Source organism: Psittacula echo (assembly GCF_963264785.1).
Source record: "Psittacula echo genome assembly, contig: SCAFFOLD_33, whole genome shotgun sequence".
Classification (NCBI taxonomy): Eukaryota; Metazoa; Chordata; class Aves; order Psittaciformes; family Psittacidae; genus Psittacula; species Psittacula echo.
Genome location: NW_027664160.1, coordinates 1,475,595 through 1,492,121, shown reverse-complemented (window position 1 = coordinate 1,492,121; position 16,527 = coordinate 1,475,595). Strand labels below are relative to the sequence as shown.

General features: G+C 52.9%; 1 pseudogene across 1 annotated transcript; it reads left to right on the top strand.

Moving 5' to 3' along the window:
- The first annotated feature begins 15,325 nt into the window (after nt 1-15,325).
- LOC308232746 (olfactory receptor 14A16-like) lies at nt 15,326-16,272 on the top strand (annotated as a pseudogene). The gene has a single exon. The product of its transcript is annotated as an olfactory receptor 14A16-like (transcript).
- The last annotated feature ends 255 nt before the right edge of the window (nt 16,273-16,527 follow it).

Genomic DNA, 16,527 nt, shown 5'->3' with positions numbered 1-16,527 from the left:
CAGGAGCCTTCTGTGTGCAGGAGCTGCTGGTGTCAGAGGTGCTGAGAAGGTGTCAGGGCAGGAGCAGCCCCTGGGCAGTGCAGCTGCTGGTGCTGTCCCTGGGAGCTCAGCACAAGGGGACCTGCCTGGCTCCGGCAAGGCCCGCGCAAGCCCACCGGGCATTGCGGAAGGAGGCAGGGCCCTGGCAGGTTCCAGTGATCCCTGTGCCAGGCATTCCACAAGTCACAGAAATTTGTAAACTGAAAAGTAAGAAAAAAAACCCCTCAAAATAACTTTTATCAGTTGCTCTTTGCAATCTTCCTGCACTCGGAATCCTCCAATGTGTTGTGCAATCTGCAATTCTTGACAAAACCCAAAGGTTTTCATGAGCCCCATGGTGTATTTGGGCTGAGTCCATGAACCTCAGGTGCTGAGAGGATGGTGAGGAAACCTCTCAAGAAGTCCAAGTCAGAAACAAAGCCCCAAGTCCCCTTCAGCATTAATGGACCCCACTGAGGGCTGTTACTGACAAAGCCTCCCCAGGGACTCGTTAAAGAAAGTAACTGCAGGCTGTGACTACTGGGAGACAAAGGCAAAATGCAGGTGTCTGATGGTGAGAAAACCTTGGTTTGTTTGATGAAGCAGAAAGGCCAAGCCCTGACCACAGCCCTTGGAGAAGAAGAGCCTGAAATCCTGAGCATGAAAGTTCTCCTCAATAGGCCTTGATGAAAGAGGCAACTGCCATAGCCCAGGGCACAGAGACCTTTTGTTCTTTTGGGCCTTTCAGCCTTGCCAGAATCCTCACTCATCTCTGCTGCAGGCTGTCCTGCACTGGCCCATGCCTGCACTTCTTTCCCTTCAGGCTCTTGACACCCATCTTGCTTTCCCACCTGGCTCTCACCTGGCATTTCTGTACCTTCAGTCACATCTCTGCACCCATCGCTGTCTGCTCCTTGAAACACAAAGCCATGGGCTGAGCCAGACTCCCTCTGGGTGACCTCTTGCACCACAACTCCACATTTGAGAGATATTTCTCTTACCTACCTTTGAGTCTGAACCTTCCAAGCTGCACTTTGTAGAGGTTTCCTTCTCTTCCTGCTAGCAAGAAAATCTCCATCATCTCTGAAGTCACATTTCAAGTAGTTGTAGGCTGCTACTATAGTGTCAATTCAGCAGGTGGAGTGAATATCCCTCAGCAAGGCCATCTAAAGGAGGCTTCTAGAGGAATGGGTGATGCCATCAGGATAGAGAACTAAGCACCATGGGAGAGCAGTGGGAAAAGCCAATGGTCTGGATTGAGAACTTCCTGGCAACAGCCAGAAGGAAAGGTGGTGTCCTTGGGTGCAAGGTACCCCATACTCTGGGGACAGGGCACCTCATCTGGGACAGCTTCCTGCCTGTAGCACCCTCTCTGCTGTGCACACCCCCCTCTCTGCCCGCACTCACAAGTGTCTCACAGAAGCTTTGCACTTCCCCTGCAGCAGCGACCCCTCACTGCAGGAGGTTCCTGCATTCTCCAGGCTCAGGGATGGATCCTGCATTCCAGGCAAGTTTGGGTAGTGCAGGAGAGGCAGACAGGAAGGTCGGCTCATGGGGCATGAGGAGCAGTGTTCAGGCACCCCCAGCAGTGGGCATTCCCCATGGGCCACGCTGAGGCCTGTTCCCATGAGGGAAACTTGTCAGACAGCCTCTGCTTTGTCCAGGCTCTGCAGCCACACTCCAGGAACACCTCCTCCTCCTCCACCTACAGACATCAACTGCTCTCCATTGCTGGGCTCCATCCTGCTTGTAAGGATTGGTTAAAGCCCTGAACCATCACCTTGCTTCTTGCTGACTTCCCACCACCCTCCCTCACTTCCCTGCACACTGCTCATTGCCACCAGTAACTCACTGAAGAGTTAAGAAGCTCTCAAGGCTTTCCTCAGGGGGTGACCATGTTTCTCCATTCACCATTGATGGATCCATGGAGTGCCAGGTGTGAGGTTCCTGCACAGGCAGAGATGCTCCTGGGCAGAGCCCTGCTGCCGGGAGGGGTGTGCAGGGCAGAGCTGAGCACACAGCCCATGGGATGGGCTCTGGGGGCACTGAGAGGGAGCAGAGCTGGGCCCAGAGCAGCAGCTCCTGGCAGGGACAGCTCCAGGCAGCAGAGACATGGGCAGGGAGTGGGGGGAAAGTACAGCCCAGGCCTGGAGAGGGTGCGTTCAGGCAGCTCTCTTGGTGTCTGGCACTGGAGGTGGCTGCTGGCCATGCTCTGCTGGGCACAGTCCTTTGCTTCTCCCCATGAGATCTCCACGATCTGTCCTTTGGAACGGTGCTGCCCTGCTGTCAGCACAGGACAGGTGTTTGTGGGAGTTCTTAAGATCAATTTGTGTGTGAAGGCATCTTACAGGCAGTGGGAGTTTCAGCACAGGGCAGATGGGAAAGGATTGATGGACACTGCAGCTTTCCTGGCTCTGCACTAATCTGTAAAGAGCTGAGAACTTCTCCCTGTTTCAATACTCTTCAGGTTTTCAGTCATACACAGAATGGTTTATAACACCCCTCCGAAAAATAAAAAACTTCAGCAGTGTTAAGCCAGTAAATAAATAATGCAGTCAAAGTGACTCTAAGGCCATGCTGAGCCTCTCTTGTGCAGACCAGACTCATCGGAGTCATGAGTACATGTAGAGAACTTTACAATCAAGTTGGATTTCATCTGACATCCCTTGTGAACATTAGAGCTGGACAAAGCACTGCTTCAGACATAAGATGACTCCAAACCAACATGGCCTTGAACACGGCCAGGAATGGGGCAGCCACGGATCCTCTGTGTACCCTGTGCCAGTGTCCCACCACCCTCAAACAGAAAAAATTCCTCCAAATGTCCAAGCTAAATCTCCCTTTTTTCAGCTTAAATCCATTCCCCCTCGTCCTGTCACTGCACACCCTTCTAAAAAGCCCCTCTCCAGATTTCTCGTAGGCCCTGCTTAGCTATGGGCAGATCCTGAGATGTCTCCCTGGAACCTTCTCTTCTCCAGGCGGAACACCCCCATCTCTCTCAGCCTGCCTTCATCGGAGACGTGCTCCAGCCCTTAGAGCACAGCAGTTAATGGCTGGACTCGATGTTCTCAAGGGTCTTTTCAAATGAAATGATTCTGGGATTTCATCTGACATCCCTTGTGAACGTCAGAGCTGGGCAAAGCACTGCTTCAGAGCAAACCTGACTCCCATCCAACCTGGCCTTGAACATGGCCAGGGATGGGGCAGCCACATCTTCTCTGATCACCGTCTGTGCGCACCTCTGCATTCTCACAGAGAAGAACTTCCTCCTAATGTCCAGTCTAAATCTGCCTTTTTTTCAGCTAAAGCTATTCCCTCTTGTCCTGTCACTGCACACACTTGTAGAAAGCCCCTCTCCAGATTTCTTGTAGGCCCTGTCTAAGTATGGGCAGATTGCTAAGATGTCTCCCTGGAGACTTCTCTTCTCCAGGCTTAGCACCTCCAGCTCTCTCAGCCTGTTTTCAGCAGAGAAGTGCTCCAGTCCTCGAAGCATGTTTTAGGTCCCTCATAAGCCCGTTATTGTAAGATCATAAGAGAACAGAGGTTGGAAGGTACCCCAGTGGGTCTCAAGTCTAACCCGTCAGGAACAATATCAGAAAAAGTGGTTCAAGGCTTGATTTACTCTGAGTTGGATACTCTCAAGGCCAGAGACTGCACAGCCTCTCTGGGTGACCTGATGCAGCACTTGCCTGAGCCTATGTGAGCAAGGTTTCCTTATGTCCTGGCTGAACCTCTCCTCTGTCACTATCCGTCATTGCCTTTTGTCCTCCCACCAGGCACCATTGTCAGGAGCCTGGCTCTGTATTCTCCATGCCCTCCTTGCCAGTACAGGCAGCCAGTCCCCAACAGCCTTCCCTTCCCAAGATCTCAGGTCCCCATCAGCCTTCCCTTCTCCACGCTGGACAAGCCCAGCTCCAACAGCCTCTTCCCACTGGCACCGTGCTCCAGTCCCTGCCCGTCCTTAGGGCCCATTTCTAAACCCACTCCTGCTTGCCAATACCGTTCCTGAACTGGGGATCTGAAACCTGGATGGAGTATTCCAGAGCATCCCTTCCCTTGTTCTCCTGCCGTGCTCCTGGTCATACAGCCCGCCATGCTGCTGTCCTCCCTTGCTGCCAGGGCACACGCTGCCTCCTGTCCAGCTCCTGCCCACCCAGACCCTTCCCACGGGCTGCTCCCAGCCAGGCAGCCCCAGCCTGGGCCATTGCAGGGGAGTCCCCTGCAGGAACCCTTGTGTCCCCTGCTCTCCTGCCCAGGACACCCTGAGAGCTCTGCAGCCCCCCCATGCCATCCCATCTCCCCACACCAGCACAAAAGCCCCGGCTCTTGGGCTCCCCAAGAGCTCTTCCTGCTCCAGGCACAGAGCAGCCATCCCAGAGCTGGAGCAGCCAGAAAGTTGATTTCATTCCCCTTCATTCCTGCCATGTGAGGACATATCACAGAGGAGAAGTTGCTGCAGGATCATTTATTTCCCTTAAATACAATGAGAGACCTTCACTGACAGAAAGTTTTGGGTTACACAACATCAGTGGCTACTTAAGGAGGAGGAGATGAAAACTGACATTTCTATGAAGACAACATCACCACAAATTGGAACAGGAAATCAAATGTAAAGAGCCAGAAGTGCCAGAGCTGCAGCTTCCCCGTGTCTGCGAATGGCAGGAGGAGGAAGTGGGTGATGGAGCTGCCGTTGGAGATCTGCTGCCTCTGGGCATGGGGCACTGTCACAGGAGAAAAAGGCAGTGACAGGTTAGGACAGGAGGGATGTCAGACACAAAAGTTCTATTTACACACTCACGACTGTGAACACTTTAAGGCTACAGAAGGGAGGCTCAGCCTGAGTTGGTCATGATTGTCTCTGAGGTTGTTTGGGTTCTTTGTTTTCCCAGTGTCACATCTGACACGTGACATTTTAGGGAAAAATTTACTAAGAAATATTTTGAAGGCAACTGTGAAGAGTCTGAGCATGGGACAGACAAAAGGGCTCACCTGTCTGTGGGTTCGTGCCTACTCAAATTGCTGCAGAGTCCATCACTCTGGTTCTCAGCTGCTCTGCGCTTTCTAGAGAGACAGTCAGCTCCTTGCCCAGCAGAGCATGGCCAGCAGCCACCTCCAGTGCCAGACACCAAGAGAGCTGCCTGAACGCACCCTCCCCAGGCCTGGGCTGCACTTTCCTCCCACTCCCTGCCCATGTCTCTGCTGCCTGGAGCTGTCCCTGCCAGGAGCTGCTGCTCTGGGCCCAGCTCTGCTCCCTCTCAGTGCTCCCAGAGCCCATCCCATGGGCTGTGTGCTCAGCTCTGCCCTGCACACCCCTCCCGGCAGCAGGGCTCTGCCCAGGGGCAGCTCTGCCTGTGCAGGGTCTCAGGAGAAGCTCACACAAGTCCTGACAAAACTTTACCCTTGCTGATGGAGTGGATTCACCCTGGTTAGTTGAGGCATCTCCTCCTAAGTCTCTAGGCCTGGGGCTGGAAGGGGACTCAGCTCCCTCCCATGAACACCACAAACCCACAGGAGGTAGGATTCCTCCTGCCTCTGGTCAGGTCTTCCTTGAAAAGGCACCTACATGAGGGAGCTCTTTGTCTCAGCATTAACATTGACTGGGGCCAGGAGTGACGTGTCTGGGTGCAAATCTCTGGTGACATTTGGCATTACAGGGCTGGTCAAAGTTACGTGCAAGTTATAGAGACAGGCCAAAGATACGTGCAGGCTGATATAGAGACAAGGCAATATCGTTGGGAATATTCTTGTAAGCTCTCAGAGGCATCAGGCATCAGTTGCTATCAGTGATGCCAGGTCTGTCCTTTCTGCCACCCTGCAGCTGCAGGCATTGAGTGAACACAAAGTACATCACTGCAGGGTCTTTACTCACTCCCTTGATGATTCAGCTAAGGAACAGCCCAAGCATTTTAACTGTGTGCTTGGCTACCTCTGGCTTTCAGAGACAGCATCCTTTATGCACAGCGATGGGTCATAGCAAATCTCAGACAAGCTCAAACAGGAATTTAAAAGCACCAGGATGAGATGCTCCTACTTCAGGAATAGTTAAAGAAGAAACAAGATAACACAGGACCACCACTAAATAAAGCAAGAGTACATGCAGGTAGATCTCAGACAGCCTATCTCCTCTTTGCCTCAGTTACCACCAGCAAGATCTCTCAGGACTTTCTGCTTTGAGAAAGGACCCTGGATGGGAAAGGGAAACAACCAGCACTGGATGTGTTAGTGTCAGGACAAACACATTACCATCGGAATGGTTATATGAGGTGCTTTATTGAGGCGCCGGGAACCAGGGGTACGCACCCAAATCTGATTCCAGCCTCGTCACATCACGTTCGCAATTTATACATTAAAAGTTTCGCAGTATGTATCAGGGTTTGCCTCATCAGTCCATTACGACATCAGCCTCTTCTGCGCTTGCGCAGCCCCCTCTTGTGGTCGTCCTGATGAAGTAAGAAGTCTTCCTCACTCTGTCCTTTTCACCTTTCCGTTCTTTGGACAGGCCCCAACCATTATGCGGACGCAGCATTCTCTTATCTTCACTTAGCTGCCTCTGGTATGCTTTTCTGGCTATCTTAAGCTTAGGTTCTGCTTGGGTAGAGCCCCACAGTACATTCTTTCCTATATCCCCTTCCCATGTATGGTTATATTAGTTTCTACTGCTAAGGCTACCATTGTGATGTTTGGTTATAGAGTAACTAAGATACAGAACAGTAAAGTTACAACATTTTAACATATAAAGGCCTGCTATTGATTTACAAACTTTTCAAATATAATCACTTCTATCACTCTATATGATTATTTTTAACATAAAATTTCACCCTTTTCTAACAGATGGGGATCAAGTCAGGGGTTAGGGTCTTTGCAGACTACACCCTTACCAGTCCATGAGACCAAAGGGGCAGCATCCAAGGTGCTGAGAGAATGTTTTTCACCAGGACCTGCTGGTTTGTTGCTGTCCCAGGAGAAAATGCACTGGACTCTGTGAGGCATTGTTTAAAATGCTGTTCCCTAGATCTAGCTCTGTAAGGAGAGAATTGTAGAGGTAGTCTCATGTCCCTTTGATGGCTGGAACCCCAAGAGATGTAGCATGGAGACAAGAAGGATGAGGAGGGTGGATGCCCCCTGCATGAAGGGGAAACTTGGATTTCTGGAGGTCCTCTGTGTGACAGGGAACAGGTTGGGTTGGCTTTTGTGACTGAGGATCAGAGGAGTTGGTGAGAGGGACATTGTGCTCACAGTTACAAACTACTTGCTCAGGGAGGGGAAACAGAAAAGGTCTTTTGTCAGCAGCTAAGGAAGCCTCCAGGCTAATGAGCAGGTTCCTTGCAGGTAATTGCCCTGGCAGTCCCTGGCCATGCAAAGCAACAGGGTGCAACAGTGTGGAGGGTCTTGGCACAACCGGTTAACACAGGTGCAGGGCGGGCCAACAAGGTTGATGCTCCCCTGGAAAAGCTGGTCAGGATGTGACCATCAGTGTCAGCCTTGGCTGTCATGAACATGCAATAGTGGGGACTCAGATGCTAAAGGGCATGAGGAAGGCCAGCAGCAGAGAACAGACTCTGGACTTACTTGGGGACAATTTCAGGAGTTTCTGTGGGAAGAGGCTCTGATGGTGAAGGAGCATGAGCAAGTCTGATAAGGATCCCTGAGCCTGGAATACCTGGAGGGCTTCCAAGGTCCACCAGGGCTTTTGCCACCTTTCTGAATGGCGGTCAGGCTCCTGAGGGCTTTAGCACAGTTCCAGAGCACCTGCGCATTCTGGAATGCCCGTGTTATTCCGCAGCCTTGCCAGAGCCTGCTGAGGCCTCTGCCTCCATCTGGAATGCTTGAGGAGATTCTGCAGGGTTGGTGCAGACTGCCAGGGCCCTGCCATGTTCTGCAATGTTGGGTGTCCTTCCAAGCGTGCTGGTGGAAGCACTTCCATGGGCATTGCTGGAACCCTCCAGTTTCCCAGCAGGGCCTTTGCCGCCTTCCGGTAGCCCCGATGTGCTGCCATGGTGCCATGGTTTAAGTCCAGTCAGTAATTCAGAACCACGTAGTCGCTCGCTCACTCCCCCCCCTTCCTCCCCCCCACTCCCAGAGGGATGAGAAGGAGAATCGAAAAAATGTAACTCCCACAGGTTGAGATAAGAACAGTCCAGTAACTAAGGAATAACACAAACCACCGCCGCTACCACCAGTAATAATAATAGAATCATAGAATCATGGAATCAGAGAATAGTCAGGGTTGGAAAGGACCTTAAGATCATCTAGTTCAAACCCCCCTGCCGTGGGCAGGGACACCTCACACTAAACCATGTCACCCAAGGCTTTGTCCAACCTGGCCTTGAACACCGCCAGAGATGGAGCATTCAGAGCTTCCCTGGGCAACCCATTCCAGTGCCTCACCACCCTCTCAGTAAAGAATTTCTTCCTTAGATCCAATCTAAATTTTTCTGTTTAAGTTTGAACCCACTGCCCCTTGTCCTATCACTACAGTCCCTAATGAAGAGTCCATCCCCAGCATCCTTATCGCCCCCCTTCAGATGCTGGAAGGCTGCTGTGAGGTCTGCATGCAGCCTTCTCCAGGCTGAGCAACCCCAACTTTCTCAGCCTATCTCCATACGGGAGGTGCTCCAGTCCCCTGATCATCCTCGTGGCCCTCCTCTGGACGTGTTCCAACAGTTCCATGTCCTTTTGATGTTGAGGACACCAGAACTGCACACAATGCTCCAAGTGAGGTCTCACGAGAGCAGAGTAGAGGGGCAGGATCACCTCCTTCGACATGTTGGTCACACGCTTTTTGATGCAGCCCAGGATATGCTTGGCTTTCTGGGCTGCGAGCCCACACTGCAGCCGGCTCATGTTCATTTTCTCATCGACCAACACCCCCAGGTCTTTCTCCACAGAGCTGCTCTGGATCTCTGCTCTGCCCAACCTGTAGCTGTGCCTGGGAATGCTCCAACCCAGGTGTAGGACCTTGCACTTGGCACGGTTAAACTTCATAAGGTTGGCATCAGCCCACCTCACAAACATGTCAAGGTCCCTCTGGATGGCATCCTTTCCCTCCAGCGTATCAAAGCAGTTGCGGTGATACCCAAAATCCTGGGGTACCCCAAACCTTCCTGAAGCACCACAAGAGCAGACAGGACCCCCAAATGGGGGTCCTGGGGCAGCCCAAAAGTGACCTGCACCCCACCATCACCCTGGGCCCTCCGAGATGAACCCAGGGACCCAAATCCTGGAAGTGCCTCACCAAACACCCCCACCCCAAATGGGGATGCCCCCAGAAAGCTGTTCCACCCTCAAGCCACCAGTACCAAAACGCTCCTTGTTGTCCTCAAACCACACCCCATGGGGCATTCAAACACCCCCACCCACCCCCACGCCCCCCCGTATCAGGGGCTGGGGGGGCAGACCCAGAGTGGGAGGGTGCCTGATTTGGGGTGTCCCCCCAAAAAAGACCAAGGAGGTCTGGTGGGGGAGGGGCAGGAGCACGGGTGGCAGGGACTGGGAGCACTGGGAGGGACTGGGGAGGACTGTAAATTTGCAGATGACACCAAATCGGGTAGGAGCATTGATCTGCTGGAGGGTAGGAAGCTCTGTAAGAGGGATCTGGACAGGCTGCATCCATGGGCTGTGGCCAACGGGATGAGGTTCAAGAAGGCAAAGTGCCGGCTCCTGCACTTGGGCCACAACAACCCCCTGCAATGCTCCAGGCTTGGGGAAGAGCGGCTGGAAACTGCTCATGGAAAGGAGCTGGGGGTGCTGATTGATGGAGCTGAACAGGAGCAGCTTGTGCCCAGGCAGCCAGGAAGCCACCAGCATCCTGGCCTGGATCAGCACCAGTGTGGCAGCAGGGCCAGGGCAGTGGTTGTGCGCTGCACTGGGCACTGGTGAGGCTGCAGCTCGAATCCTGTGTTCAGTTCTGGGCCCCTCACTACAAGAGAGACATTGAGGTGCTGGAGCGGGGCCAGAGAAGGGCAATGGAGCTGGTGCAGGGCCTGGAGCAGAGTGTGATGGGGAAGGGCTGAGGGACCTGGGGGGTTCAGTCTGGAGAAGAGAAGGCTCAGAGGGGACCTGATGGCTCCCTACAACTGCCTGAGAGGAGGATGGAGCCAGGAGGGGCTGGGCTCTGCTTCCAAGGAACAAGGGATGGGACAAGAGGAACCGGCCTCAAGCTGCACCAGGGCAGGTTTAGATGGAGCTGAGGAACAATTCCTTCCCCAGAGGGTGCTCAGGCATTGGAACAGGCTGCCCAGGGCAGGGCTGGAGTCACCGTCCCTGCAAGTGTTCTAACACCATGGAGACGAGGCCCTGAGTGCCATGGGTTAGTGGTGGCCTTGGCAGTGCTGGGGTAAGGGTTGGACTGGAAGAGCTTAAAGGTCTTTTCCAGGTCTTTTCCAACCTGGATGATTCTATGATCCCTTTCGCTGAGGCATCAGTGAACCAGTGAACCATTTTGTTGAAGCTCCCTCATTGAAAGGGGGGTGCTCCTAAACCTGGTGAGGGTTTGAAAGGTTGTTGTAACGCTGATGCCTCTGCATTTACAGGCATCTGCAGTAGTCTGGAAACTTCAGTCTGTCCTTCAGGTAATTTCACTTCCTCTGCAACCCCTGGTACGTAGGCATGCCATTTTCTGCCAGTGGGTTTGTGCTACTCCATCCTGAGGAGCAATTCCCTTTGGGATACTGTCAAGTCAACTGAATGGATTGAATGGATGGTTTGTACTGCTTGTTCTTGATCAATCTTCTCAGTGTTTTACTGCTGGGACTAAAGACAAGAGTCCCTTTTCCCACTCAGAATATCTCAGTTCAGTGTCTTTGAAAGAGGTGACTTGAACATTAACGTTCTTTTTGGTCCATCAGGGCCAATTTAATAGGTCACAGGAAGAGCCATGCTCAGCAAAACCCCATTCTACTATGGATGGTGGTGGGGGTGTACAGGCCAAGTGACTGGTACGGTTTTAATTCCTGTATTAGGTATTTCCTGCTTCCTCATGCTCTGGATTCCATTCCCATGGCTTTCCCTTTCAGAAAAGTGAGTACAGTGGGTGAGCAATGGTAGAGAATCCAGGTCCATGTTTCCTCCAGTATCCTGGAGGACACATAAGCTGTTGTAATTGTTTCCTAGACTGGGGCATCTGCCCTTGTTCTGTTTTTCTGAAGGTGTCTGCAGGAATCACTGCACTGCTGCTATCCACCAAGTACCCCCCGATTTGACTGGTTTCTACTTGGTTTCTGACATTCTAGCCTGTCCTGTCCTGACTGTCTAGTTTAAAGATGGGACAAACAGGCTGACCATAGAAGTGGTTGTGTCACTGTCCCTTGAGGTCTATAAAAGACATGTTCTAAGGGACATGTTTAATGTGTTGGCTTGCCGCTGTTTGGTTAATGGTGGACTGAATATTATTAACAGTCTTTTCCAACCTAAACAGTTCCATGATTCTACAAAATCTTGTTTTGCAGACCAATCTCTGTCTCTCATCAGAGAAATGACACTGCAGGCAGGCAGTGTGTCTGCCAGCTGAGGGAGGGAACATCAGGGCTTGCTTCAGGCTTTTTCCTATGCGGTTCCTCTCGAAGCCCCAGGGATCCCTGTAGAGAGCCCAGCAGGGCAGAGTCAGAGCCACCTTGGGCTGGGCCTCTGCTGCTGAGCTGGGCCGGGCTCCTGGGATGCAGACAGATGCTGGCAAGCGGGCAGCGCTGCAGAGAGACAGCTCTGGCCAGGAGCAGGGCTGGGGCAGTGCCTGCAGGCACCCAGGGGAGACCTGTGAGCCTCAGAGAGCTTAAAGGCACTTGGCAGTGGAGGATGCTGAGAGCTCCCTGCAGGAGAAACCTTCCCAGCCCTGTGCATGGTAAGGCTCTGGGTGCAGGGCAATGCAGCTGCAGTTCCTGGAGGGATCTCCTCAAGCTGCTGCCTTGGACAGTCCATGGGATCTGTCAGGAGGACTCTCTTGGCTTCTCTGTGTAGATAAGGAGCAGGATGTGCTGCAGAGCAGGGCTTCTCTCTGCGCCATGTGAGGGACAGGACAAGGCAGGTCCCTTGTCCCGGGGCTGGCTGCATGGTGCATCAACCTTGTTGGACTGCCCTGCACCTGTGTTAACCGGTTGTGCCAAGACCCTCCACACTGTTGCACCCTGTTGCTTTGCATGGCCAAGGACTGCCAGGGCAATTACCTGCAAGGAACCTGCTCATTAGCCTGGAGGCTTCCTTAGCTGCTGACAAAAGACCTTTTCTGTTTCCCCTCCCTGAGCAAGTAGTTTGTAACTGTGAGCACAATGTCCCTCTCACCAACTCCTCTGATCCTCAGTCACAAAAGCCAACCCAACCTGTTCCCTGTCACACAGAGGACCTCCAGAAATCCAAGTTTCCCCTTCATGCAGGGGGCATCCACCCTCCTCATCCTTCTTGTCTCCATGCTACATCTCTTGGGGTTCCAGCCATCAAAGGGACATGAGACTACCTCTACAATTCTCTCCTTACAGAGCTAGATCTAGGGAACAGCATTTTAAACAATGCCTCACAGAGTCCAGTGCATTTTCTCCTGGGACAGCAACAGACCAGCAGGTCTTGGTGAAAAACATTCTCTCAGCACCTTGGATGCTGCCCCTTTGGTCTCATGGACTGGTAAGGGTGTAGTCTGCAAAGACCCTAACCCCTGACTTGATCCCCATGCAGTGCTGGTTGTTCCCCTTTCCCATCCAGGGTCCTTTCTCAAAGCACAAAGTCCTGAGAGATCTTGCTGGTGGTAACTGAGGCAAAGAGGAGATAGGCTATCTGAGATCTACTTGCATGTACTCTTGCTTTATTTAGTGGTGGTCCTGTGTTGTTTCTTCTTTAACTGTTCCTGAAGTAGGAGAATCTCATCCTGGTGCTCTTCAATTCCTGTTTGAGCTTGTCTGAGATTTGCTATGACCCATCGCTGTGCATAAAGGATGCTGTCTCTGAAGGCCACATGTACCCAGGAACACAATTAAAATGCTTGGGCTGTTCCTTAGCTGAATCATCAAGGGAGTGAGTAAAGACCCTGCAGTGATGTACTTTGTGTTCACTCAATGCCTGCAGCTGCAGGGTGGCAGAAAGGACAGACCTGGCATCACTGATAGCAACTGATGCCTGATGCCTCTGAGCGCTTACAAGAATATTCCCAACGACATTGTCTTGTCTCTATATCAGCCTGCACGTATCTTTGGCCTGTCTCTATAACTTGCACATAACTTTGACCAGCCCTGTAATGCCAACTGTCACCAGAGATTTGCACCCAGACACCTCATTCCTGGCCCCAGTCAATGTTAATGCTGAGACAAAGCTCCCTCATGTAGGTGCCTTTTCAAGGAAGACCTGACCAGAGGCAGGAGGAATCCTACCTCCTGTGGGTTTGTGGTGTTCATGGGAGAGAGCCGAGTCCCCTTCCAGCCCCAGGCCTACAGACTGAGGAGGAGATGCCTCAACTAACCAGGGTGAATCCACTCCATCAGCAAGGGTAAAGGAGATTCCAGCCTGTCCTTGTCTGGCTGCTCTAATGATGGGACAAGAAACAGGCTGCCCACAGAAGTGGTTGTGTCACCATTCCTGGAGGCCTTTAAAAGACATGGAGATGTGGCACTTGTTGACATGGATCAGAGGTGGACTTGACAGTGTTTGGTTGATAGCTGGAGTTGATCTTACGGGTCTTTTTGAATCTAAATGATTCTGTAATTCTGAGAAACTTTGTTCACACCAAACTGCATCTCTCAGCAAAGAAATGACACTGCAGAAAGGCAGTGTGTCTGCCAGCTGAGGGAGGGAACATCAGTGCTTGCTTCATGCTGTTAACCATGAGGTTCCTCTGGAGCCCCACGGAGCCCTGGAGGGAGCCCAGTGGGGCAGAGGCAGAGCCACCTTGGGCTGGACCTCTCCTGATGAGCTGGGACCCAGGGGAGACCTGCGAGCCTCAGAGAGCTTAAAGGCACTTGGCAGTGGAGGATGCTGAGAGCTCCCTGCAGGAGAAACCTTCCCAGCCCTGTGCATGGTAAGGCTCTGGGTGCAGGGCAATGCAGCTGCAGTTCCTGGAGGGATCTCCTCAAGCTGCTGCCTCAGACAGGCCATGGGATCTGTCAGGAGGACTCTCTTGGTTTCTCTGTGTAGATAAGGAGGAGGATGTGCTGCAGAGCAGGGCTTCTCTCTGCACCATGCGAGGGACAGGACAAGGCAGGTCCCTTGTCCCGGGGCTGGCTGCATGGTGTGAATGTGGGTGTGCAGGCAGGGGTGCCCAGCGCTGTCCTTGCGAGCAGGGTGCCTGCAGCCCAGGGGCTGTGTGCAGGGGCAGGGACTCTGCTGCCTGTCAGGGTCAGCACTCAGCCTGCACGGGAGCTCCCCACAGTGCTGGGGGAGAGACGCTGGGAGTAAGGAAAAACCACTGGCAGGGAAGCAAAAGTGTTCTTGTGCACTGGAGAGGGTGCTGTGTGGGTCAGGGCTGCTCAGAGCTCCACATCACTCTGAGCATGTTTGCAGAGGGTCCTTCTGAAAGACACTGAGGCAGCGATTACCTGATAGGGAAGGATCCTGAGCTCTGATGTTTTCCACTCTTGGTGGGCAGGTTGAGCAGTGGGAGCTGGGAATTTCCTTCTCTGCTTTGGAGAAGGCACCGAGAGTCTTGTCAGGACTTGTGTGAGCTTCTCCTGAGACCCTGCACAGGCAGAGCTGCCCCTGGGCAGAGCCCTGCTGCCGGGAGGGGTGTGCAGGGCAGAGCTGAGCACACAGCCCATGGGATGGGCTCTGGGAGCACTGAGAGGGAGCAGAGCTGGGCCCAGAGCAGCAGCTCCTGGCAGGGACAGCTCCAGGCGGCAGAGACATGGGCAGGGAGTGGGGGGAAAGTACAGCCCAGGCCTGGGGAGGGTGCGTTCAGGCAGCTCTCTTGGTGTCTGGCACTGGAGGTGGCTGCTGGCCATGCTCTGCTGGGCAAGGAACTGACTGTCTCTCTAGAAATTGCAGAGCAGCTGAGAACCAGAGTGATGGACTCTGCAGCAACCTTGAGTAGGCACTAACCCACAGACAGTTGAACTCTTTTGTCTGTCCCATGCTCAGACTCTTCACAGTTGCCTTCAGGAACTCAGTAATTTTATCCCTAATAGAGCCACTCTTCATGTGTGACACTGGGAAAGCAAACAAACCAACCAACCTCAGAGACAATCATGACCAAGTCATGCTGAGACTCTCCTCTGCAGACCGAAAGTGTTCAAAGTTGTGAGTGCGTAAATTGAACTTTTGTATCTGACATCCCTCCTGTCCTAGCCTGTCACTGCCTTTTCCTCCTATGACAGTGCCTCATGCCCAGAGGCAGCAGATGGCCAACAGCAGCTCCATCACCCACTTCCTCCTCCTGCCATTCGCAGACACGCGGGAGCTGCAGCTCTGGCACTTCTGGCTCTTCCTGGGCATCTCCCTGGCTGCGCTCCTGGGCAACGGCCTCATCATCACCAGCACAGCCTGCGACCAGCACCTCCACACCCCCATGTACTTCTTCCTCCTCAACCTCTCCCTGCTGGACCTGGGCTGCATCTCCACCACTGTCTCCAAATCCATGGCCAATTCCCTGTGGGACACCAGGGCCATCTCCTACACAGGTTGTGCTGCACAGATCTTTTTCTTTCCCTTTTCTTGTCAGCCAAGTTTTCTCTCCTCACCACCATGTCCTACGACCGCTACGTGGCCATCTGCAAGCCCCTGCGCTACGGGAGCCTCCTGGGCAGCAGAGCTTGTGTCCACATGGCAGCAGCTGCCTGGGGCACTGGGTTTCTCAATGCTCTGCTGCACACAGCCAATACATTTTCACTGCCCCTCTGCCGAGGCAATGCTGTGGAGCAGTTCTTCTGTGAAATCCCCCAGATCCTCAAGCTCTCCTGCTCACATTCCTACCTCAGCAGAGTTGGGCTTCTTGTGCTTAGTGCCCTGATTGCTATTGGGTGTTTTGTGTTCATTGTGGGGTCCTATGTGCAGATCTTCAGGGCTGTGCTGAGGCTCCCCTCTGAGCAGGGACGCCACAAAGCCTTTTCCACGTGCCTCCCTCACCTGGACGTGCTCTCCCTCTTTGTCAGCACTGGTATGTTTGCCTACTTGAAGCCCCCCTCCATCTCGTCCCCATCCCTGGATCTGGTGCTGTCAGTGCTGTACTCAGTGGTGCCTCCAGCAGTGAACCCCCTCATCTACAGCCTGAGGAACCAGGAGCTCAAGGATGCTGTGAGGAAGCTGGTGACTGGATGTATTTCAGCAGCCATACACTGTCTGCTTTAACCTGGAAAGGGCTCCCCTTGTAGGTCATGATAGGCCACGTCGGAGTTTCTTTCTTTACATTTGGTTTCCTGTTTCAATTTGTGATGATTTTGTCTTCATAGAAATGTCAGTTTTCATCTCGTGCTTCTTAAGTAGCCACTCGTGTTGTGTGACCCACAGTCTTTGTGTCAGTGGGTTTTTTTCACTGTGTTTAAGGGAAATAAATGATCCTGCAGCAACTTCTCCTCTGTGATATGTCCTCACATGGCAGGAATG